General features: G+C 38.4%; 1 long non-coding RNA gene across 1 annotated transcript in view; it reads right to left on the bottom strand.

Moving 5' to 3' along the window:
* The window catches only part of LOC147580230 (uncharacterized), a 42,406-nt gene extending 17,512 nt beyond the window's left edge, over positions 1 to 24,894 (bottom strand). Inside the window, exon 1 of the long non-coding RNA XR_015252659.1 lies at positions 24,519 to 24,894. This is a non-coding gene — a long non-coding RNA (uncharacterized LOC147580230). The remainder of the gene's footprint in view (positions 1 to 24,518) is intronic.
* Positions 24,895 to 25,111: the final 217 nt, after the last annotated feature.

Raw genomic sequence — 25,111 nt, 5'->3', positions numbered from 1 at the left:
TCTCTATGGACTTCTGCAGGATTTTGAAAGAAAATGCTTTATTCTACCATTGGCTTAAACCCAGCAATCATTTCTTACTCCTTGATAATTGCTAACTATATTATTGCTTTTTTTTTTTCTTCTTCCAGTGAGGGATAACTTTGGAAAAAGGCAGTAGGTAGAGCACTTTCTGATCTTATTTGTTAAATGGTACAAACATTCAAGAAAAAGTATGACCACTGTACACCATTCTTTGCCTCTATTCCCACCTGAAACATAAGACAAAATTTATATGTAATCACTTGTCATTTTCACACTCTGACAAACTCTTCTAATATTTCTATTACCAAAACACTGTAAAGTGTACTAAATACACATGAGATAGTGAAGGTTTTATGTTGCTTTCTAAACCGACTCTATTGCAAAAGAACCAAGCTAGCCAGCTTGGTCTCCCAAGATATATTTGTGCAAGGGTTCGGATAACATGCATTGTGTTCTGGGTTCTCCCTCTGCCCAACCCCAATTATTTGAACAAAGATGTCCTTTTGATTAATTTCTACAAGTTTCAGCTTTACTTAGGAAAGTCATCTGCTTTGGGTATTTTTCTAGGAAAAGCAACATGTTGAATCTGAAAAAAATTTTCACTTGGACAATATTTATCAAAAAGTAAATTATTAAGAGAGTCACATATTAATGACCTAAATGGAGTCCTATTATATCCTTAGAATATATCTGGTGTAATTGAGCAGTGCTACCTAAGAACCTGCTAATTTTAAACTCAGACCACAAGTTAACAAATTTGCTAATACCCTTAAATCTAATTCCTGGCAATGAATTATATATATATTTTGTCTTTCCATCATTTACACCAAAGTTTTTAGAAATTCTACTAATAGTTTGATAGTTTTTCTACCAAATTTAAACAGAAATAATTCCAAAGTATTAAACAGAGGATTTGATTTTTAGCTTTTATTAGGCATAGTTTTTATATCTGAGACACTTCTAATACCTCTTGCATCCTCATCAGAATCTAAACAGTTCCGGGGCGCCTGGGTGGCGCAGTCGGTTAAGCGTCCGACTTCAGCCAGGTCACGATCTCGCGGTCCGTGAGTTCAAGCCCCGCGTCAGGCTCTGGGCTGATGGCTCGGAGCCTGGAGCCTGTTTCCGATTCTGTGTCTCCCTCTCTCTCTGCCCCTCCCCTGTTCATGCTCTGTCTCTCTCTGTCCCAAAAATAAAAAAAAAAAAAAAAAAAACAAAAACGTTGAAAAAAAAGAATCTAAACAGTTCCAAAGAATATGTACAAATACTCAGCTTAAACACCTCCTTCCTACCTGGTCCCCAAAGCAAAAGATGGTAATTGTTTGGGGACAATTTCTCTTCAGGAGACCATCTGGATCTACTCCTTGGGGCAGCACAACAGACCTTTGTTCTTGATTATCTTACCGGTTCCTCCAGTTGGATGCATCACATAGAAAACTCTCCTATATGAAAAACTAGAGGAATTCAGGATCAAAATATGGGCCTTTTGCATATATTTTATTGGAGTCCAAATTCATATTAGATTTCACAGGATATAACATACCTGGACCTATAAGGCTATGAAACGCTTTTGCTTTTAGCGCTATGAATTTGTCAACAAGATTTGAACATTTCTGCTACAGTAAACATTTAGCTGCACTAAAGTAGTTCCCACAAGGTAGCTCACTGTGTTTCCATCAACATTGAGCATGCTCTTCACTCTGGAAGAAGGTGAAAGTCTATGACATGGTAAGTGGGAGTGGGGAGTCCAGACTTCACTTTCCACTTTCATTTTTCAAGAGCAAACCTGTTATTGTCAAGTAACTCTGAAATTCCACTTTGAGATGAAACTGAAATTGAGCTCTGAAAACCTCCATTGAAAAGCACCAAATTACAGATGAATTTATGTTTAAATACCAGACTCACTTGCTTTCTGATAATTCCTTATAGATGAAGAGAGGGAAATGTGTGCGTGGAATCTGGGATGACCATTTAGCCCATCCCTCTTTCTCCAGTCATAACCTTATTGATTTCCCCAACACTATGGCATTTTATATGCCATAAGTAGTATGTGTATCTTCTATTGGCAAGTTGTTACAGGCCATACAACAAAGAGTAATGTTTAAATGATCTTCCTTTCATTTAACCTAGCTAAAAATATTGAATATTTCAATTATCTAAACATGATGATACATTGTTGTATTGAATATGAATGTTTAGAATGAAATTAGAAGGTATATCACAGATTTCCCATCAAAGACCATACCAGATGGCTTTGGAAGGAAAAGACAGTAAGAAGCATGGCTAGTTTGGGAGAAGGAGCATTTCAATTCCAATAAAGCATTTTGGGAAGTATGAGATTTTTATAAATCTCCTACTATAAAACCCTTTCTTAAATGAACCCAAATATTTGGTTTACACTGAAATATTTATTGTTAAATTACTTAGTTCTCATAATCAGAAGATAGAACATTTCTTTTAAAACAATGACTGCTTTTAATCTTATTTTAAAGCCAATTCTAAGTCTTAGTCAATTAAATAGGCTCTGCTAACAGGTACATTCCAGGCTTCAAAGACAGCAGATAGGAAATGACCAACTCAGTGAGTGCTATGAGAGAGGACAGTGTTGATCATTTCCTTCTGGCCTCTCCATGTCCACTCTGAGTTCTTCTCCTATCCTACTCTGCCCTGTAAGGCTGATACATGTGGACAGCACTGACAGGTGCCCTTGCCCACAGGCTTTCAGTTGGTTCTACCAATAAGAGGCACTAGCAGTTGACAGAGGGTGGGAAGAAATAAAAATGAGAGAGCTTTCTCTCAGCTCCACCCCTGCCAGGTCATGGTGGGCTGGCCTAGTCTCTATACCAGACAGTAATTCTTTCTACACAGAGACACTCAGTGGGTTTTTGAAACTGTTCTTCCCTGTTACTTTTTCAGAGTAGTAACTGTGCCCACTATTATTAGACCCTAGGTCCTGTACAATTTATTTTTCTAAGCCCCATCCTATCTTTGAAACATTTCTATACTACACTCAACTCAATTATGAAGTTTGAATGTGCCTTTTCTTTCTTGCCGATAAAAAGACCAGAGGGCTCATGAACTAGCAGTACAATCACATTCTCAGAAATGTGGTAGGCTCAAGGTCCTTTTGCACAAACTTTTAAAAAATATAGACTTCATGTTTAATAAAAGTTTTAGGTTTGTGCAAAATTGAGAGGAAGATACAGAGATTTCTCATATATCCTCTGTTCCCATCCATGCATAGCCTCCCCCATCATCAATATCCCCCACCAAGTGATACCATGCTTTCACAGAAAATGAATATAGAAAAAATATAATGATTGATGCATGCCATTATACATTCATCCAAACCCATTCAATGTACATTACCAAGAGAGAACCCTAATGTAGGCTGTGGACTTCGGCTGATAATCACGTGTCAATGTAGGTTCATCAATTATAACAAATGTACCATTCTGGTGGGGGATGTTGATAATGGGAGGGGCTATGCATATTTAGGGGCAGAAGGTATATAGGAAATCTCTGTACTTCCTCTTAATTTTGCTGTGAACCTAAAACTGCTCTAAAAACACAAAGTCTTTAGAAAGAAAAACACTGACAATTTATTTTAAATTTCAGGAGTTTATAAGAAATTCAATGATGTTGGGGTGCCTAAGTGGCTCAGTCAGTTAAGTGTCTGGCTTTTGGTTTCAGCTCAGATCATGATATTGTGGTTTCATGAGTTCAAGCCCTGCATCAGGCTCTGTGCTAGCAGCATGAAGCCTGCTTGGGATTCTCGCTCTCCTCTTTCTCTGCCCCTCCACCACTTGCATTGTCTCTTCCTCTCTCAAAATAACAAATTAATTTTAAAAAAAAAAGAAATTCAATGATATCTATATTTCCACTACGGAATAAAATCTTCTCCCTAAATGAGAGAAAATAAGGAAGAATTGAGAATAAACCCAAAGGGATATACAAAACCAACAAATTCCTGTTTTCCTGTTGGTGGAAGTGTTTTTAACAAAACTAGTTTCGATGGTCTGAAAACAAGAGAGAAGGCTCTGAGCATGCTGCTTCGCCATGAATCCTAGGACCCAAGAATATCTGGAATACAAGGTATCTGAGATATTTCCTTACATCCCTTTCCAGTTCTTGAATACCTGCATTGGCAATTCTGCCAAAGGATGGCTCAGCCTTTGTGAGCACATTTCTGGTACCTGGGAGCAACCTATAGCTCGAGGCAACTCAGTCCAATGTGAACTGATCTAATAATTTAGAAAACTCTTCCTTCCATTGAGCCTCAATTAGCCACCCTGTGGCTGCCACACACTGAATCTCGTTCAGCCCTGGAGGGCGGCATGGAGTGAGTCTAATCTGTCTTCCCCTGACAGCCTTTGCAAATGTGAAGACAGCAATCATGTTCACCCTACATTTTTTCATCCCCAGGCCCAAATCCCTAGTTCCCGGTGGTGGACGCATGATCCTCTGGACATACACAATATTAATTTTATCAATGTGCTGAACTGAAAGTTGTGTTTGAGATGTGACCCGACCTAGCACAGAATGGTGCTATCCCCTTGTACATTCCAAATAGTGTATTTCTATCAATGCAGCCTCAAAATACATTATTTTTAAAACAGCCCCATTATACTGTTAAATGCTAGGAGTATGAAGGCATGGTTTTTAATATGATGGGTTAAGAGAACGTGGAAGAAGTTTTACAACATACCTACATATGTAGTGCATTCTATCAAAGTAGACAGAATGCTAAAATGATTAGGGTAGTAAAAACATAAATTGTGAAGTTTGAATTTCTTTGTGAATTTTTGTATACAAATTGGTGTTAAGGTGACTCACATAAAGGACCTAAGACATGGTGACAATCTGTCTTTCACCCAGTGCTAGTTCTCCTTTCCTAGGCATACAAGCTGTTTCAGAAACTCACCAGCAAAGTCCTATAGTCAGAAGACCTGAATTTCAGTCAAGTTCACTGAAGCCCTGAAGATCAATTCATACTTTGGAATTATTCTCTATAAATTGGAGATAATAAACTTTGCCGACTTGTGATTATGAAATTAGAGAGTGTCAGGGACAATGCTGTGTGGAATCTAAAGCTCAATGCAGACAAACATGCCCCATGCAAGAGGAAGGACATGCAAGCAGGGACAGCTACAATGGTGTTCTTACGGTTACAGGCAGGGGAAAAGTTCTCTATTTGGTAACATTGCTGACCATTACCTAGCGCAGGTCTTGAGAGACGTTTGTTCTTTTTCTGACTTTACATATACACTAAAAGCCTGGTAATAAGGTCAAAATTACTCCACATAATTACAGGATTTTGTTTTCTGCCTTTTAAATGGCCCATTTGCATACCAGAAGAAGCTTGATCATTGGTAAGAAAATAAGCCAGAAAAGAAGGAGAAGCTTTATGTCTAAACTCTCATTCATTGAGCAACCACATAAAAGTAAAGTAAGAGAAACCAACTTTTCTTCCATTCCTGAGCTAGAGAGATACATATGCTAATGTTCTGGCTACTCTATCAATTGAGTTTACCAACACTCAGCAGGGCCATTTTAAAGACAAGCCTCTGTGGAAACAGGAAAGAATGGAGAGGCATTTTCATAAGCATGTTGAATGTTGGCACCAGTACAATGTGTCCTTTGAATCGACCTGAGCACAAATTGACAAGGGAAGGCTTTCTGGAAGACAAGAGGAGGTGTCTGTGCCAAGCTGCAGCTCACTCAAGGCTTCTCTACTAACTTCTCAACCTGTTTATGAACAACAGAGGACTATTTTTTTTTATGTGATAGTTTCTAAATCTGATATTTTCTATCTAACCAGGTGTAGAGATCAATGGAATCCTATTAATCCAATTGATATTTGACAGTTTTCTAGTAAAATTGAACCACATATGGAGTGTTAAAAGCATTCAGAATGATGCCTCAGTGCTGCCTAGAGGTTCAGTGGTAGCTCAGAAGACCAAAAGATAGTTTCTGCAGTCATAGTGCCAACTTAATTACCACATTATTTAGACCAGGTTTAAATAACTTAAATGAGCTTATTTATTAGCTAGAATTGTCTGGAAAAAAAAGGAAAAGTTACAGCCATAGTCCAGTTAATTTTAACACTCTCTCATCTGATTCTCTGTAGACCTTACAAGGTTGTCAGTATATGAATTACCATCCCTGTTTCCATATGTGTAATCTGAGTTCCAAAACTATTAGACAGTTGCTTCAACACAAATGGAGTGTAAAATATATAGGTTTTCAAAAAGTGTTCTTGGAATGACTGAGTGGACTAAATGAGCAGTTAGCAATAGGCTCAGGTAGGGCTTGAGGCCAGCTCTGGGTTCCAAGTGTTTTCCCATTATACCACCATTGTTCAAATTTAAGGACTATGTAAACCATTTGCAAGGAAGGAAACTCTATTGGAATTAAATGTATTCTAATGTTATAATGGATAATATGGCTCTGGTATTAACTTTCCAACATTCCTCAGTAAGAACCTGGTGAGATCATTTCACATTTTCTTTTGTCATTAAGATTTTACATTGTCTGCTTGTCACATGCTCTTTGATTTTGCTTCATGCCATTCTGCACTTCACTCACAGCTTCCTCTTGTCATTAGCTTTTCAGAGCAATTGCAAAGAATTCTCAGCCTTCCTTCAGCAATTGTGCCTCGTTCAGATTTTAAATTGATTTTTAGCTATTCACACTCTGACTGCTAGTGTTCCTGCCTCCACAATTCATGATACTAGAACAGAGGGACAGGCTGTTAAACATACTGACTACAGTAACCTTATTTCTGTGTTTGTCCTGTGCTACAATCCCATTTTGCATCTTTGTATTTTGTGATCCACATTTCTGTACAGGTGCTGCCTTATGGAGTGTTGGGAATGAGGGGCAGGGTGACCACACTCTACTCCTCTGGTAGGGAACACTTGGAAGAAGTCTCAGAATAAAATAGGCCTTTCCTTGAAGCATCTGATACATGCTCCTTTCTCCTTTTGCCCATAATAGGGGATGTGGGCATTCCCTACTGTGGCACGTTTTTAGGTAATTGATGTTGCCACTTCAGATTAAGATGAAATTTTGGGTGTCAGCTATGAACTGCTTCAATGGCTGTGATCAGTTAGCTCTCAGTTTACCAATTTGTGTTCCACTGAGTTGAACAGTAAAAATCCTTGGTAGTTTACCTGAAAGGCCATGAAGATGACTTATGGGCCACAGCACACAATATTTCTTTTCTGTACTTTATCTAGACAAATAAGTGCTTATAACTCTGGATTCAGGAAAGACTGTTTATTCTTCAGAACTGACATCCCATTAAAAAGAAAATAAAGTAAGCATCAGGATTAGTCCCCTAAGCTTCCATCAACAATTTTGCCATGAATGTCTGTGTGTTTTTCCCCTGTCAGCTCTTGACACCCAAAATGCATTTTTCTATAGAAAATATCATGTTACTCTTTTTTCTCCCTTCTACATTTGCCAGTCTTCCCTGACCTCTCACAAAAATCAAGACTTACATCTTAAAAATCATAATAAAAGAATAAGAAATGAAAGCTCTTGTGGAGTCAGAGTGATGGCAATACCTTTAGCAAAAACCTTGGAAAAGAGGGACCTGACACAGTCAGGCTGAGCACAATGACTTTAGGGAACCAAGGAGAAGTATGAGCTGAGGGAAAAACAAAGCTCTGTTTCACAGTGCTAAACAAATTTTACTGGAATAGGCAGCTTCTTCCTTATACTTACCAATCATATCAGCCTTTTAGTTATCACTTATGTGAAATGAAGTCAGAGAAGCAAGGATACATTTTAGTTAGTCAAGTATATATAATTCAATGTGTCTAAGTCCTAGATTGCAGGAGAAAAGAATTTGGAAAACCAAAAGGCTTGTGATAGTGGGTAGCTCACTAGCTAGGATCTGGGAGATAGAATGGCTATGACAGATCTGGATTTTATCTGGGGATTTAATACCAAATCACCTAAATTTGTTCTTTACACTGAGCAACTGAGATTGAGGACAAAGTCATTGCTCTTCTCAGGCTGTCCCTGGTGCTTGTTTTTAACTGATAGCAATTGGATAAAACTGTTTGAAATGGGAGCTTTGTTATCCCCGTTTCTGGTCCACAGCCTTAAGGGATGGTCCTATTAGATCCTGTTGGGTGATCATAAAGAGAGAACCCATCTTGTCTTTGACTCCAAGGAGAACTCAGGAAGGTAGATGGGAAGAACAGAACACTCCTTTTGTTAAGAAAGAAAATACAGATAAAGAAGATGGATGTAGTATGTGTATGCAATGGAATATTACTCAGCCATTAAAATAGGATGAAATCTTGTCATTTGTGACAACATAGATAGACCTAGAGGGTATTATGTTAAGTAAAATAAGTCAGAGAAAAACAAATACCATATGATTTCACTAATGTGTGAAATCTCAAAACCAAAACAAATGACAAATAAGCAGGAAAACAGGAACAGACTCATAAATACAAGAGAACTGGCGGTTGGCAAAGGAGAAGGGGAGGCGGGATGGGTGAACTAGGTGCAGGGACTAACAGATACAAACTTCCAGTTATAAAATGCATAAGTCGCAGAAATGAAAAGTACAGCATAGGGAATATAGCCAATAATATTGTAATAGTGCTGTAAGGTGATAGATGGTGATTATACTTACAACAGTGAGCACGGAGTAACGTATAGAATTTTTGAATTACAGTGTTATAAACCTGAAACTAATATATTAACTATACTTCAGTAATAATAAAAAATTGAAAAAAAGGGTACAGATTTTTATCAGAGCACAGGATGCTGCAAGACAGAGGCAGGTGTTCTAAGTGGCCTGGTATCAAGTGATTTAAATTTGTTTGCTGTTGTTGTTTAACTTTTATTTATTTTGAGATAGAGAAGAGAGTATGAGTCAGGCAGGGGCAGAGAGAGAGAAAATCCCAAGAGGCTCTGCACTAAAAAGTATGGAGCCTGATGCAGGGCTCATACCCACAAACTACAAGATCATGACCTGAGCTGAAATCGGACACTTCACTCACTGAGCCACCCAGGCGCCCTGTTTGTTGTTCTTACTGATCATTTGTATTCCAGAATTCTTATACAGTAAACATATGTTCCTTACATTATTAAAAAGAGTAGTAAATTGAAATGGGTATTTGCAGAGTGTGTCTATAATGTTGCAATACTTAGGAAAATAATTTTCTATGAGGATTACCATACAAGTCATTCTGATGTCATAAGTCACTCTTATTGCTGTTAAGAGCCTAAAATCTGAGTTTGAAATTGGCTATGTTTTTCTTCAGGAATTTCATAAATACTGACCACTACCATGTGGCAGATATTTGTGTGAGCCCTGTACATATGATGAACAGGCACAGTCCTCAGTGAACTTACAGGAGCTAAAACTGGCAGGCATCACTCAGTTTCCTCTCTTGTAACATGGAAATAACCACATTTCAGTAGGTCATTAAGATTAAATTATTTAACATATGTGAATTCTCCAAGGGCAGAGCAACTATTCAATTAAATGTAGGATCTGAGAGTGTTTGAAAGAAAAGATGAGCTATTAGAATTTCAGGAGATAAATATTAGCTCACTAATAAAAGACATCTGGTATGAAACCCATGTATCTATGTTACTTATTATGAGTTTATGAGAAAACACAGTAACTTGTTCAAATATAAGCTGTTGAATTTAGCTCCTATTTTGATTTACCTTTCCCACAGACCTATTGGTACAAAATATCCAAGTGATAGAATGCCGTTAATACTCACTTCTTATCACCTGAGGGGCAAGTCAGTTTCTAGACATCCCAACTCTTCATGGTTCTACCTAGAAGATCAGATAGATGTCTTGGGAAAATTAACAAACTATTTCACTAATGTCTTTCTCATGGTTTTAGCCACAGGCTCCTTTTTCATGGCAGCCTTTACATAGAGCCGTGCGAATAGCAAACCATGTAGAAATGAATGAGAAAATGAAGACATTTAAAAAAGAAAGTCCATGAAAGGTGGCTATAAAAAAAGGAGGTTCAGATTTCCTTTTGCGGAAAACACATTTTAATTTCCCCCAGTCACTAAATTAAGTCATTCTACCCTGGAAAATGTTGTACCATTTTTCCCTCTGAAAGCTCCTTAAAAAAATAAAACAATCTTTTTAAAAAATCATTTTTCTTAAACTGACTCAGATAAATTCACTATCCAAACCCTCTTTTTCTGCATCTCCTCTCCATACTAGGTTCCCTGGGGCAGAGAGTTGTTTCCCAGAGTACCCAGGAAGCTCTGCCAGGTTCTCAGCAGCCATTGGGCTTCTGTGCACAGCAGAAGCCTCTTGTGTAGAATGAGTGCTTCCTTTCCAGCGGTCACAAAGCCTTTAGTACCCAGCCATGCACTGAGTAAGAATCGTGGCCGGCAGCTGAGCAGTGGAGTGTGGTACAGAGAAAGTGGACTAGGGGTTTTAGGTCAGGGGCCATCAATAGATGTACAAGTGGTTAAAAAACTTCTTTAAATTCTTGTAACTATATATTTCCACAATCTGTAAAATGGGAAGAATATTGTCTACTTCCTAGGGTTATGACTAGGATTAAATGAGAAAACATAGGTAGGCAGTAAGCCTGGATACAAATACTAGGTGATTTTTAAAATCTTAGTATTGCCTGGTACTATGGACTGAATTGTGTCCCTCCCCCAAATTCAAATACTGAAGTCCCAACCCAGTGTGACTGTATTTGGAGATACAGCTTTTAGGAGTAATTAAGGCTAAATAAGATCATAATAGTAGGATCCTACTCCTATAGGATTGGGGGCCTTGTAAGAAGAGGAAGGAAACACTTAATATAAGATCTATTGTCTTAGAAATGTTTAAGTATACGATATGATATTGTTAACTATAGGCACTATGCTGATGGTAAAACTCTAGGACTTTTTTGTCTTGCATAACTGAAACTTAAAACCTTTTGACTAATACCTCCCGGATTCTCCCTCCTCCTAGGTCCTGGCAACCACCATTCTACTCTTTGCTTCTCAGTTTGACTGTTTTAATTAAGAGTTCTTAGTATACATACATACATAATAATAACAATAATAATAAATAGAACAGGAGGAAACTTTTAGATGTGATGAATAGATTTATGGTATAGATTGTGGTAGTGGTTTAATGGGTGCATACTTATTTCCAAACTGATCAAGTTGTATACATTTAGTACATATATGCACAGCTCTTTGTGGCCAATCACACCATGACAGAGTGGTTAAAAAAAGAAAGAAGAAGAACAGCACAAGCACAAAGGAAAGGACATGTAAACACACAGCAAGAAGGTGGTTGCCTGTGAGCCAGGAAGAGAGCTCTCACCAGAATCTGACCATATTAGCAGCCGGATCTCAGGCTTCCTTGCAAAACTGAGAGAAATAAATGTCTGTTGTTTAAGTCACCTAGTCCGTCTATGGTATTTTATTACAGTATAATCTTGCACTTACCCCTTTTGCCAAACATACCACCTTGAAATTCTCTTCCTTCAGCTCTTACAACTAGTATTATGCAGTTGTTAAGAGCCACTCTAGACATTTACCAACTGTGTGACCTTGGGCAATATGTTTAACCTCCCTGTGCCTCAGTTTCCCATCTTTAAAGCAGGTTAATAATAATACCAACCATATGGGGTTGTTGTAGAGATGAATTTAGTTCATGGACATTCTGAATGAAAGGCAGATAAATAGCAGATTGTCATTCCTAGAATGTAAATCCTGTAACAGCAGAAACATTCTTTTTTTTTTTTTTTTTTTTTTTGCTTCCCAATGTATCTCAAGCACCTGGAATTGTGTTTGGCACATAGTCACACTACATAAATATTTCAGAGTGATTGAATCAATGGTCCTCCCACCTTCCTGACTGGCCTTCCAAGCTCTCTATAATTTGACCATACTTAAGCTTTCCAGCCTTATTTCCCTTTCTAATCAACTCAGAAATGTATAGCTATATTGACTGACTAGATGTTTTTTTGTCTAAGTCCTACATTTCATATTTTATTTTCCTTGTTCCACCTATTTCTTCTACTTGCAATGTCTTGCCAATTCCCAATCTACCTCAGCCTCCTAAGTCCTACCCATCTTCAAGAGCATCTCAAACTGCATTCATGTTAGTAAGCGTTTATTAGATTTGATAGACCATCCTAACTTCCAGAAGATTCTTCGGCTCCCCTTTATATTCGCTATCTCTTACAAAGGTAAATGTGCAACTCCTCTACTTCCTGCTGCACACACAGACACACATAGTCACAAACATAGCATCCCAAAGGCTCCTTAAGGAACAGGAAGTGGGATTCTCAGGGTCTTACCTCCTCAGACCCTAAGAGCCCTCTCTGCTCTCAAATGGAAACATCTCATAAGGCCTGGTTTGGATTTCTTCAGCACCTCTTCACAACTTTCCCCAAGGAGTACTACTTTACCAAGACAGAGTAGAAATATCTAGACAAGGTTATCGTACATTAGAATTCACTGCTTCAGTTTGGGGAGTACTTTTCTAATACAATTTGAGATGACCTTAGGAGAAACACAGAAGGTTATAAAGTTAGAATTGATTCTCAATGTGTGGAAGGTGATGCTCACAGATGAAGAGGATGCCCCCAACACCTTAGTTCTTTTTTCTGCCCTCCTCTACACAATCAAGTTCATGACTGCCTAGTGCATCCCTGGAAAATGAACAGGCTCTTTCTATTCTGAAAGTCATCAGAGATTATGCCAAAATTTAATGAAAAAGGGGCAAGAGGACAGAGAACAGAAGTATCTGAGAGACCCAGATTCCTGCAGTAGCTTGGCCTCCATGGAATTTGGATAGAAAGCTCTATAATAAGTTTGGTATGTTTTTATTTTCTTCTCTCCCATGACTGTTCTGCTACTTGTTCCCCTCCCTGAGATGTGCCCCCCTCCTGTTAAAGTAGATTTGTTTGATCAAATCCTAAGCCTGCTTACACAAACAGAAGGTGGAGGTTAATTAAGCATAGCTATTTGTTCTTCTGGGGAGACCAGAGGCTCTTCTCTACCAGTGCCCCCCAAAGACAACAATGATATCATTTCTACGTTCTTTTTTAATCTTTTTTAAAAATGTCTATTTATTTTTGAGACAGAGTGTAAGCAGGGGGAGGAGCAGACAGAGAGGGAGACACAGAATACGAAGCAGGCTCCAGGCTCTGAGCTCATGAGATCATGACTTGAGCTGAAGTCAGACACTTAGCCAGCTAGGTCACCCAGGCAACCCTCATTTCTCAGTTCTTAGAGCCTTTCCAACTCCTCACAGTTGTGAATGGATGCATTCTGAGGACACAGTTGCCACCTACTGGATTAAACATGCCTTTTCACCATGGTAAATGGGTTGGAGTATAGTCTCATAATATCCAGAGACCTGAGGCTGTGGCTACAAAGTTGCCCCAATTTGCTCTCTGGGTCTGTCTCTGTTTTGCTCCATTAATTCTGAACTAATTGTTGCCTTATCTAGGAATCTGATGAGTATCATAATTAAAACACCTAAACTTATTTTTCCTGCCAGAATATTCATATCAACATTCCATTAACTCCCAGAGAAGGTAGACATCACACATAATTAGAAGCATTGCAATAATGCCAACCTACATTGATCTCATGTATTCTAGTGTACAGGTAACTTTCATACCTATAACTGCAGATTACACTCATAATAACTCACTCCATAAGGAAAGCCTGGAGACTATAATTAGCCCTTTTACAAATAAAGATTCTTAGACAGTTAGGCTAAGTGATTTTGGCTTATAAAATGGCAGAAGCAAATCTTCTGTTGAATAAACAGAGGGAAGGATCTCTTAGGAAGAGAGTGGGAAAATGTAAGTAGGTCCCAAAGAAGAATTTTATGAGGTGTTAGACAAAAAAAAAAAAAAAAAGAAATCTGATTTACCTTGTATCAGATTGATTTAATTAATGTGTAAAGATTTCTAAATGAAATAACCTGTACCACTCACCTTTCTGGTCTCTTTCAGTCTATTGATAGCCTGCCTGCCCTTCTGTTCTTACCACCACCAACATGCTGCAGGCACAGAAATCCAACCTAATAGTATTATGTCACGTCATGTCATCTTGGATCATATCCTATCATTTCTCCTGTGTAAAACCCCCTGATAGCTTTCCATTGCTCTTAGGATAACGTCCATGCCTTCACATTGCCGGTAATGAGAGCCTGCACGATCCCATCCCTAAAGGTCTGTTTCTGCTCTATCTTATCTCCCATTCATCCTCGCTCTCCCCAGTCCAGCCATACCTTCAGTTCTTTGAGTACTACTCCCCCTCCACATCCAGACTCAATTATAACTTCCTCTGGTAAGTATTTCCTGACCTTCCTAACTAGGATGAACAACACTCTTACGGGTTTGCATAGTCCCATGTCCCTGCCCTTGGAGAGCTTAGTAATTTCATGTTTATTTGTGTGATTAGTTGATCCATTTCTTGTTTTTCACCTACATGGAGAGGTAGAGGTGACCAGTTGGGCTCACTGTTGTATCCCCATACCTGCCACCACACCTGGCATAAGTAGGCACTTAATAATTAATATTGACTGAATGAATGAACAAATGAGCAAATAAATGGAGAATGAAGGTGATCCTTCAAACTAATCCTCATTAAAATGAAAAGTCAATAGAAAGCTATGTCCCTCTTGGTAAGAATCCCATCTACTTCTAAATTTGTTAAAAAAAATTTATAAGTAAGAGTTTAGTCTTAAAGAACTACTAAGGACTTATGTAAATCTCTCCTCTTTTTTCATTTTCACTGGGAACAATCTACCTGGCCCTTTTCTTCTCCCTATCCCTCACTTTAGGAAGTAACCAAACCATTTTCTTTAAATGGCAGTGAAATACTGCTGGTGAGTAATTCCCTAGCAGGCAGCTCTTCAGGGTCAAAAACACTGTTCAAGTGCCCACCTGTGTGTGGGTTTTAGAATCACTCATCCTAGTACTTGAAAGTGAGGACCTCAGTGGGGTCAGATGTTGAGCCTCTGAGGAAATGACCACCTTCTTCCAACTTCCCAGCTCTTTGTTAAGAACCCTACCTTGAGCTTATTTATACTGAGAAAAGCTTTTTCAGCAGACACACACCTGTTCCTGAACATCCTGAGAGTGAGCTGTGGGGTTTCCTCATGAAAGGGTCTGTTCATGCAGAGCTCAGTGAGTCTGACTCAGAAAGAAAAATGAGTAAAGGAAATTTTTCCCCCCCAAAACACAGCTCTGTCCAAAGAATGTGCTGATAGAAGGGAGTTTTAAGGCAAAAGAGGCAAAGCAAATAAGAGGAAATGATCCAACAACCATGTTGAACAGAGTTTTCTTTCCAAAAGCAGATATGAGGGGCGCCTGGGTGGCTCAGTCGGTTAAGCGTCCGACTTCAGCTCAGGTCACCATCTCACGGTCCGCGAGTTCCAGCCCTGCGTCCGGCTCTGGGCTGATGGCTCAGAGCCTGGAGCCTGCTTCCGGTTCTGTGTCTCCCTCTCTCTCTGCCCCTCCCCCGTTCATGCTCTGTCTCTCTCTGTCTCAAAAATAAATAAATGTTAAAAAATTTTTTTTCAAAAGCAGATATGAATGTATATTTTTCTGTTGGATTCCTTCAGACAGAGAACTGGAGCTCAGCAGATTAACTGGCATTTGCACAATGGTCTTTAAGTTGCTAATTCTTGGTGAAGGGAAAGAAGACTTAAAATCGGCTAATTTGGGGCTGTTGTTGGTTAACGCCAACATATTTGTGTCAGGAGTCAGGAAAGGATTAACTTTCCACTTGATCTGTGGATGTGCCTGAGGGGCAGCGAAGTTTTGAAGGAAACAGACCATTGGAGGATTTGTGTTTCGCTCCATCAGTTTGGACCTAAGAATCTAAGAAGACGCTTGTAGCACCGTCTTTCCTCTTAGCAGATTTTTTGCTCTGAATCATCGCAACATGTAAAGCCCTGACACCTAGGATATCCTGAGGGGGAAAGCAAGAGAGAAGGATGTAATTGTGCCAATTCATCTGGCCAGGAGACTGAGGGCACAATGTCCTTTGGGCAGAATAAATTGTTATTTTGGGACCTTGTGTTGATCATTTTGGCAGTAGTATCCTGGAGGGACAAATCCAGAGTTGCAGAAAGATGTTTGGGTGCCTGGGGCAGGAAGTCAATTAGTTCTAAAGCTCTCCTTTTTCCCACCCTATTTACACAGGGTGAATATCCATTAGAGTTCCAATTTAATGAACTGGTGTCTGGTTTACATTATATTGCCCAATTTAAAAAGCTTATGATTACATGCATGTAAATAAAAACAAATTATTACCTTTTATAGTTTGCAGTATTTCATTCACAGCAAAATGCTGAAATAAAAAAAATGTATGTATGTATGCCTGTTCTGTAGTTGCCCAATGTTTCATGATATTTAAGTTCTGGTTCTCTTTGTCCCCAGTTTCTCTTCCCATATTTGATAAAAATCTTCATTTATTGTGTTTTAGAAAGAAACATTTTGTTGTTGTTGTTGTTGTTGTTGTTTTATTTCTACAAGGCCATTTGGGCCTTATTTCCAATTACCATTGTAATACAACCTTGAATTTCTAGCTGCCATCCACCATCATTGTAAAGCTTAACACACTTCTCAGATTTAAAGGCTAAGAAATTCACAATGTAAGCACTTTCAACTCTGAAAGCAAAGAAACAAATGCTCCACCAATAAAATCTACTTTAGGAAATTTTCTTTTCTGGAAAGTGTTATTTCACTGTCCTAAATCTTTCAGAGCACTATAGCTATATAGCTTACTCTCTAGTCAGGCCCACTCCACTTCTGTCTGAGCTGTGGCCATCACACATGGCCCTGAGGTGAAACACAACAGAGACGGCAGCAGTATACGAGGTACAAACTGAACAGCAATGTCCTGAATCATTCAAGTTCACCAGGAGGATGGGGGTGCTGAGATTGAGGTATTGGGGCTATGTGACTCTATTTTTTTTCCAGCTAATGATCTTATATTTTCTAAAGATTGTTGTCCACCAGCTTATGTTCCACTCTTCCTGCTCCTTTTCCTCCCCTTTTCTAGACCATCTCTAATTAATGCAATAAAAGATCCACCACAATGGAAGTGGTGATGGAGGCTCTGGACTGGGCAAAGCCCTAATACAGAGGCAAAGTGCTCAAGGGACTGGGGAAGGAGAAAGATAAATGAGGTTTCTGTCCACCCAAAATATGGACAAATGCCACCACATACAGCAAAAGACAGAATGGAGTTAACCACAGGAAGACAGGACTATTTCTTTTTTGTGTACTTTAGCACACACCTTTCATATGTAATCAACTGAAATAAAATAATATTTGCCTCACATTTTCCATTATATAATAGGTTTTTTTCCTACATTCATGTAGAAAATGTTTGTCCTTCCTGGTTGGCATAACCTGCCTAATGCAATCTCTTTCATCTCTGTTGATATTGACCTTTCACCTGAGATACATTCTTCCTGGTGTGACCCATTCCACATGTCATTAGAGCATCTCAATGGTTAAATTTTTACATGATGGAGAATGTATCATTGAAGAGCAAACATTTTTGAGATTTTTTTGGATCTGTTTTAAAACTGTAGCTTGGATATTATCAGATTCATATGTTTACACTGTGCTGTGTCCCACGCAACTTGTAAATATTTGATAAATGTTACCTTTTAATTCCTGATAACATTATGAAAGTGTTAAGAAATGTTGTGGCCGATAACCTCTTTCTGAGCCTAAGATTCACATTTACCATGTAGTTATTGATTGACTAGAGCAAAATGATTTTGTTTTCAGGGAAACAGAGTCTCTCAGAGGCCACATTCAAACTTTCCCTTCATTTAATTGTATGTTTTCCAAGGACAGAGATAAGATTTTTCCTTGTTCTGATTCTCAAGCAGGTCAACCTGGGTCTACTAAGACCAAATATTTATGGACATATGTGAGTATGCAGTTCCCTAATGACAAATGTGTGATAATATGTCAGAATGAAAGATTTTTGAGACAGTAATGTTGACTGTCTGAGTTGGGCATTTACTTAAGCTGTGTTGCTGGGAAGCAGGTACCTGGCCCTCCATCAAATAAAGCTTTTTCTAATGAATGAGTTCACATTCTGAAGTGTAACCTCCAGAATCAGAACATTCAGGTACTAAGACATCATCCTGGGCAGAAACAGTTGGAAATGTTTATGTAAGCCTGAGAATACTTTATTTCAAGCCTATGCTACACAGTAAATCAACCTTTCCTGGTTTAATTTAATGAAGAAAGCATCAAATAATACATTTAAATTTGATGGGAAAATGTTCTTAAAATATGCATACTATACTATATGATTCTATTTATATAAAGTGCACAGATACAAAACTATATTTGATGCTATCAGAAAGGACATGATGGGGCAGATTCTAGGGTGCTGGTAAGGTTCTGTTTCTCAGTCTGCTTATTGTTTACTTAAGTGTGTCCAGTTTGTGAAAGTTCACTGAGTTTTAAAGTTATTATATATTATAATATATGTATTATATCATTTTCAATATATATTCCACAAAAATTATACATATACATTGAAGTCTGCGTATGTCTTGGTAGCTTTTAGTTCTATTTTTCTTTTTTTTTTTTTTTAATTTTTTTTTTCAACGTTTTTTATTTATTTTTGGGACAGAGAGAGACAGAGCATGAGCGGGGGAGGGGCAGAGAGAGAGGGAGACACAGAATCGGAAACAGGCTCCAGGCTCCGAGCCATCAGCCCAGAGCCCGACGCGGGGCTCGAACTCACGGACCGCGAGATCGTGACCTGGCTGAAGTCGGACGCTTAACCGACTGCGCCACCCAGGCGCCCCTAGTTCTATTTTTCTTTAAAGAAATATGTATTCTCTTTCTTTCAATCTCAAAGGGATCTTTTAAGAAATGTACTCTCTTTGAAGTGGGCATGTGTACTCTTACACATATTTCTTGAAGGAACCTTATTATATCCAACTTACTTTTTGTGTAACTGTTCATATAAAGGAAAATTTATTCTTGCTACATCTCACCAGGCTCTGAGCTCCCCAAGGCAGGGCCATGTCCTGTTTATATCCTCGGAGACTGGTGCATGGTAGGCAATCAATAATTATTGAATCAGATGCAAAAGATTAGGTAGAACAGCATCCTTGATATTCCCCAACTCTGATCCCCAGCACCTTCAGTCTCTTTCCACTTGATAGTTCATAACACTGGTTACTAACGCAAGTTAAAGCGTAACCATTTCTGTTGTGACCAGGTCATATGATCTGCAGGGATCCAGCCTCAAATCAGGAGATATTGCACAAAGGCCAGGAAGCAGCCAAGGACGAGAACTGAGTAACTTCATCAGAGTTGGGTAAACAGCAGTTAGCACAATGGTCGCACTAAACAGGACAAGCTCAAAGTGCAGTGTCATGGCCAGATGGCTCCTTTCACTGGAATGGGCACAGGTGCCCCTTAGAGACCTGCCTTGCAGGAATGATTACCAAGAATATTTACCAAGTGATTTATGGCTTATGTGTTTTGTCTTTTTTAATCTCACAATAGCTTTGTGGTATAGGTAATGTCATTCCTGTTTTATAGATGAGGAGACAGATGCTTGGTAAGTTTAGCAATTTATCCCTAGTTTCCAAGTCAATGACAGAATTGTAACTCAAACCTAGGTCTGGCTGACTCTAAATTCCATGAGCTCATGGCATTACACCTTTAAAAAGGAACAAAAAAAATCATGAAAACTCAAAATTACTCTGATTAAGCTCAGAAATTAAAAAAACAAAAAAAGATGGGGCCAGATATTGCATTATTATTTTTTATTTTGTGGATAACTTGCTATTAGAAAGGAAAGTTAAAAGAGGCATTTTCTCTATTTTCTTTGCAAGGATACTTAATGTCTGTTCAGGGCCTGTGCTATATGTATCTCATTTTAACCCTGCCAGCAACCTGGGGAAGAAGGTACTACCATTACCTCTACTTAATAATGAGATGATGGAGGATCTTCAAGGTTAAATAACCTGCCCAGGGCCACTCAGCCAATAAGTAGCATTTTTGGATTGGTAACTAAGTCTCTTTCACCTCACAGTTGACTTTTCTTTCTAGAGTCAGCCCTGGTCTATGGGTAGTGGCTGCCTGGAGTTCTGTACAGAGATGGATTGCGAGGCACTGCAGAGCCCCTCTGGAAAGAAGGCTGGGATAGATTAGTCATGCTGCTTATTTGCCATCCCTGTGCCATACTGTTCCCACAACCCACTTCTCTTATGCCCTTAGGGATCCACCTGTGCTTAATAATCACAAACTTTCTTATGCTTCTTAACCTGCAAGACACAGACATGAAGCCTACATCCTACTGAGCCATCTTTATATTTGCATTCTCCAAAGACATTGTATCCATCCCATAACCAAGTAGCAGATGTAGACATTGGTAATGTTTCTATTTAGGCTTTCATTTTGAGTAAGGGGACATTTAAATTATTAAAGTAAAGATAAGCTAAAATTAATATAATATCAGTTCACTTACAATAAAAAGGCATTAAATATCTATACTCTTTTGAGAAAATCAGAAGCAGACTAGGGCAATAAAAAAGGAACTAAGTCGCAGGCCCAAATTCCAATTTGACCATCACTGGTTCTGCAGCCCTGGACTGATCATTCAAATGCATGGATTATAGAGCCAGACCTGGGATTGAATTCTGGCACTGAATTTATAAGTGCTATGATTGTATGCAGTTGGCTATTTTCTCTAAAGCTTTGTTTTTTCATCTTTAAAATGTGAATACCAACAACTACCTCATTGGTTTGTGAAATCCATGAAAATGTTGTATGTTAACTGTTAAGCACAGTCCTTGCAACATCGATGTCCTTAATAACTGCTAGCTGTCCTCATACTTCCTTATCACTCAGTTTCCTCATCTATAAAACTTGACTATAAATACAAATCTTTCTATCCTTCACAGAGTCCATTTAAAAGTTCACACTTTCTAGAAATAAAGGATTTTATGTATTACACATCATTCACATCTCAAAAAATATTCAAGCTATTAAGGAAAGAGGATGCCTCCAAAAAGGTAAGAGGTAATACTACGTAATACACATTTGCAAAACAAATGAGGAATAATACATGGGAATGGGAAAAATCTTGGAATAAATGAAGTAATTAGAACTAAAAAGTTAGTGAAAGTGTGGATTTTGAAGGAAGAGAAAGGCATGCCCTGTCACAGAACACAGAAAAGGAGGTGAGGTTTCATTCTGCTAGAAAGAATATTCTGCTCAGATTCAGAACACATGATAGTGAGTTCTAATACTTCCTGACTTTTAACTTTTCTCAAACTAAAATATGTGTATCCTCGTAGAATGGGGGAAATCAATTATTGGCCTTTTTAGGGACTGAGAGAATAAAATTAGATCACACATGTGAATTGACTTTAAAGAGCTGAAAACCAGTAAAGAAATAAAAATTGCTATTTTTAATTGATCACACAAGGCAAGGCCAGAACTACAATAAGGCAAATGACCTGTCTAGGGTGCAAAATTTAAGAAGGCACAACTCTGAGATCTTGCTTTTTTAGATTTTGCACCCTCATCTCCTCACTTGCCTCACCCTGATCCCAGGCCAGTGAAAGGAGACAGCAAGCCCAGAGTAACATTGTAAAGATAAATAATGAGACATGAGGGCACAGTGATAAATCCAACTAATAACAGGCTACAAAGAACAAAGCATGAGTCTGGACCCAATGAATCAGTGGGAGCAAGCTCAGGTTTTGGAGAAGGGACATGGTAGTATTTTCATAGCATGAGCATATAATGCGACAGTTCAGTTGGATTCTGAAACACATAACAGCTGATCTATATAAGGGGTCAATATTGCTCTGTTTTTTTATGGATTGGGAAGAAAATAAAATTATATATAACATTTTAAGTCAACTATTAAAATTATGAATGAATATCACCCTGCACTTGTAAGAATTAATAATGCTGCCTTTTTACTGTACTACATAACATAGTAGTAGTATGGATTGCCAGGGAACTCAAGCCAGACAAAGAAACACTAGCTATCTGCCATTGGTACAAATTGGCTACTAGAAAGGGAAACAGAATTTGGACAAACTGATGCTTTTAGCACAGTTATTCTTGAAACACAGTACCACTTACATGTAAATTGGGACCACTGTTGATCTGCAGCCTACAGAGTGTCAGTGTACTTGTGGTCTAGATATCTAAAAGAGGAGATCTTAATTCTGTTCTGTTAAGGACTGAGAAAAAATATATAGAGTCATGGAGGGTCAGAGACTCAGGAACTCATTTTTGTCTGTAATTGGAAAGTTTTATCCATCATATCTAAACTTATTGATTAGTAATGGCTTCCAAGAGCACCATCAAATGGATTCTGAGGCCTCAGCTTGGCTCAGCGAGAAAGAGCCACAATTGACTAACAATGTCTGTTACAAGTGTTGCAAAGGTGAGTGGTGGTGTATGTTCCACCTAGAGTCCCCTGATCTAGTTCAGTCCTTTTGCTTTACAATTAATAAAACTAACACCCTAAGAGGGGAAGAAAGAATCAAAGCCACACAGAAGGTAAATTAACAAGTCAGGAATCAAACCTAAATTATCCAGTCCAATGCAATTCTTTCACAATCCATTTCCCAAATATGTCACAGAACATTTTCATTTGTTTTTCGTTGAGTCTATCTTTGCTTTATATTTTGGTGCACAAAGCAAGATTCAGAATCTGAGTAATGCTTTTCTTCAGGATATTTTACTCTAGCTTAAACCACATCTTTTCTAGGCTACGTGATTAGAAATGCAGCATAATGGGAGCCTTTGCTGAATATGAAGCAGATTCCTAGAAAACAAGTAGGCATTGATTTATTTTTATTGATGTGCTTTTACTAACTGACAGGAAGTGTTCTTTGAACACCTCTCTCCCAACCATTCCACTCCAATAAGCCACTGAGTTTGATCTTTTCCAACACATGGTCCACCCACTGTCTGGAGAGTTGAGAGCCTGATCAGCCACAGCGATAAGTGGGCCAACAGGCAACCAGTCTCCTCCATTAGGACGGTAGCTTCCTGATGCAGAACTTGCATCGTGACCTGAAGATAGTCCACCCGTTTGTGGAAGTGTGAACAGGAAATGGACTGGGATATGGATACCTCAGATAAGCCTTGGTCTTTTATTTTATTTATTTTTTTTAGTTTGTTTATTTATTTTGAGAGGGAGATAGAGCATGCAAGCAGGGAGGAGCAGAAAGAGAGAATCCCAGGCAGGCTACACACTGTCAGCATAGAGCCCAACGCAGGGCTCCAACTCATGAATCATGAGATCATGACCTGAGCCAAAATCAAGAATTGGACAGTCAACCAACTGAGCCACTCAGGTGCCCCAACTCTTAGTCTTTTAAAAAGAAGAGATTTAGCTAGAAACAAACTTTCAGATGAACTATTCACACATTCACTGTATAAGGAAAAACAGGTTTTGGAGGAAATGGTATAAAATAAATGGGGGGAAAAAGCTGATTTTGGAGTGCAGACATTATCTACTTAAATGTCATTTAACATTAGGCATTGTCTAAAATCTCCAAATTCCATGTCACATCTGGAATCAGCAGTACAGAAGCATATGACGTTCTAAAGTCTGAGTTGTGAGGGCATTGGAGCCTTTGCTGTTAGAAGCAGAGTGACATAGCTTCTTCTAGGCTAGAAAGAGCCTGAAGTGTCATTTTGTTTTCAATTTACCACCTAAAAACAGGAAAAATTCTAATAAAATGTGGAGAAAAAAGAATGCTCCTTTTTGAATGATGTTCTTCCCCATCAAAGAGTTTCTTGGGGCTTTTTTTTCCTGTGCTTTTGTTTGTTTTGTTTTTAATCAATACAATATCCAAATCATTACCAATTGGAATAGAAGGGAAGCATATTTCACCCATAATACTACCATCCTAACACAACCATAACATCCTTCTGGTATGTTTTCCTGGGCTTGCATTTTTTTCCAATGGCTATAACTTACTATTTTTTACTTAAAACTATAGTATATGCTTTTTCATATTTTTTGAAGTATTATTTTTTCCAAAACCAATATTTCTAATAGCTGCGAAACATGTTATCCAATGTATATGCCACACTTTGTCTTTCTAAATTCTTTATTGCTAGTCATATAGGTTATTTTCAATTCTAAATAATACTTCTAAGAACATCTTTGTACAGACATATTTACTATATCGGTGAGATTCCCTGAGCTTAGATGTCATTATTTTTCCCTTTCATTCTTACTTCCCATTCTCATTTGCATTCCAAAATAAGCAGTTAGGTTTTTGTCTTTGCTATTGCTTATTTGTTTATGATTATTTTTGTTCATTCTTTTTTGTTTGTAAATGGTTAAATTATTTAAAATATTTAGAGTTTTGCTAAAACCTTGTCTGCTGTTTTCTCAGTTATGGTCTTGGCCTGAATTAATGAAGTTTTATCTTCCCATATTCATGTGTGGGGCCAACTTTTCTATAAAGAGAGATAGTACCTGGATCTTCTTTGAAGGGTTTCACTGACGTTCTAGGTAAAACACTCCTTTGTGCTGGTGGCCACAGCAGGGACATCACTGAGAGGCTTGCCTGAAATAAAAATGGTACTTTTATAGCTATGGATGTGTTTGTCCAAAGAACATTTAATCACTGAAGGTTTTTTTTCCCTTGTCTGTAGTAAGCAGCATTTTGTAACTGTAGAGTTCTGCTAATGCACACTTCTGCCGGGAAGCTTCCCAGGGTGGGGCACAAAAGATGCTAAGTGGCAGGGGGCGCGATGGGAGAAAGCCATTAACACTCCAGCAGCGAGGTCAGATTTGATGTTTCCTTTTGTTTGCTGGATCCAAATTAAGAAGCTGCTTCTGTACTTTCCCTATTGCCTCCCCCCTAAACACACTCTTGGGTCATCCCGCTCTGGTCACATCTTTTGACAATTAGCCACCCATTAACAGGATGATTGAAAAGCAGCCAGAGTGGTTTACACATAAAGTGCTTACTCTTTTCCAGGAAGAACACATATCTCTACAGTTTCATTAATGCTTTGGCCGATTAGTACACAAAATAAAATACTTACACTCTAGAAAGCACTAGC

Source organism: Puma concolor, chromosome B3 (assembly GCF_028749965.1).
Source record: "Puma concolor isolate L17-30 chromosome B3, mPumCon1.1.hap2, whole genome shotgun sequence".
Classification (NCBI taxonomy): Eukaryota; Metazoa; Chordata; class Mammalia; order Carnivora; family Felidae; genus Puma; species Puma concolor.
The sequence above is the reverse complement of the archived record's forward strand: the minus strand, read 5'-3'. Positions and strand labels throughout refer to the sequence as shown.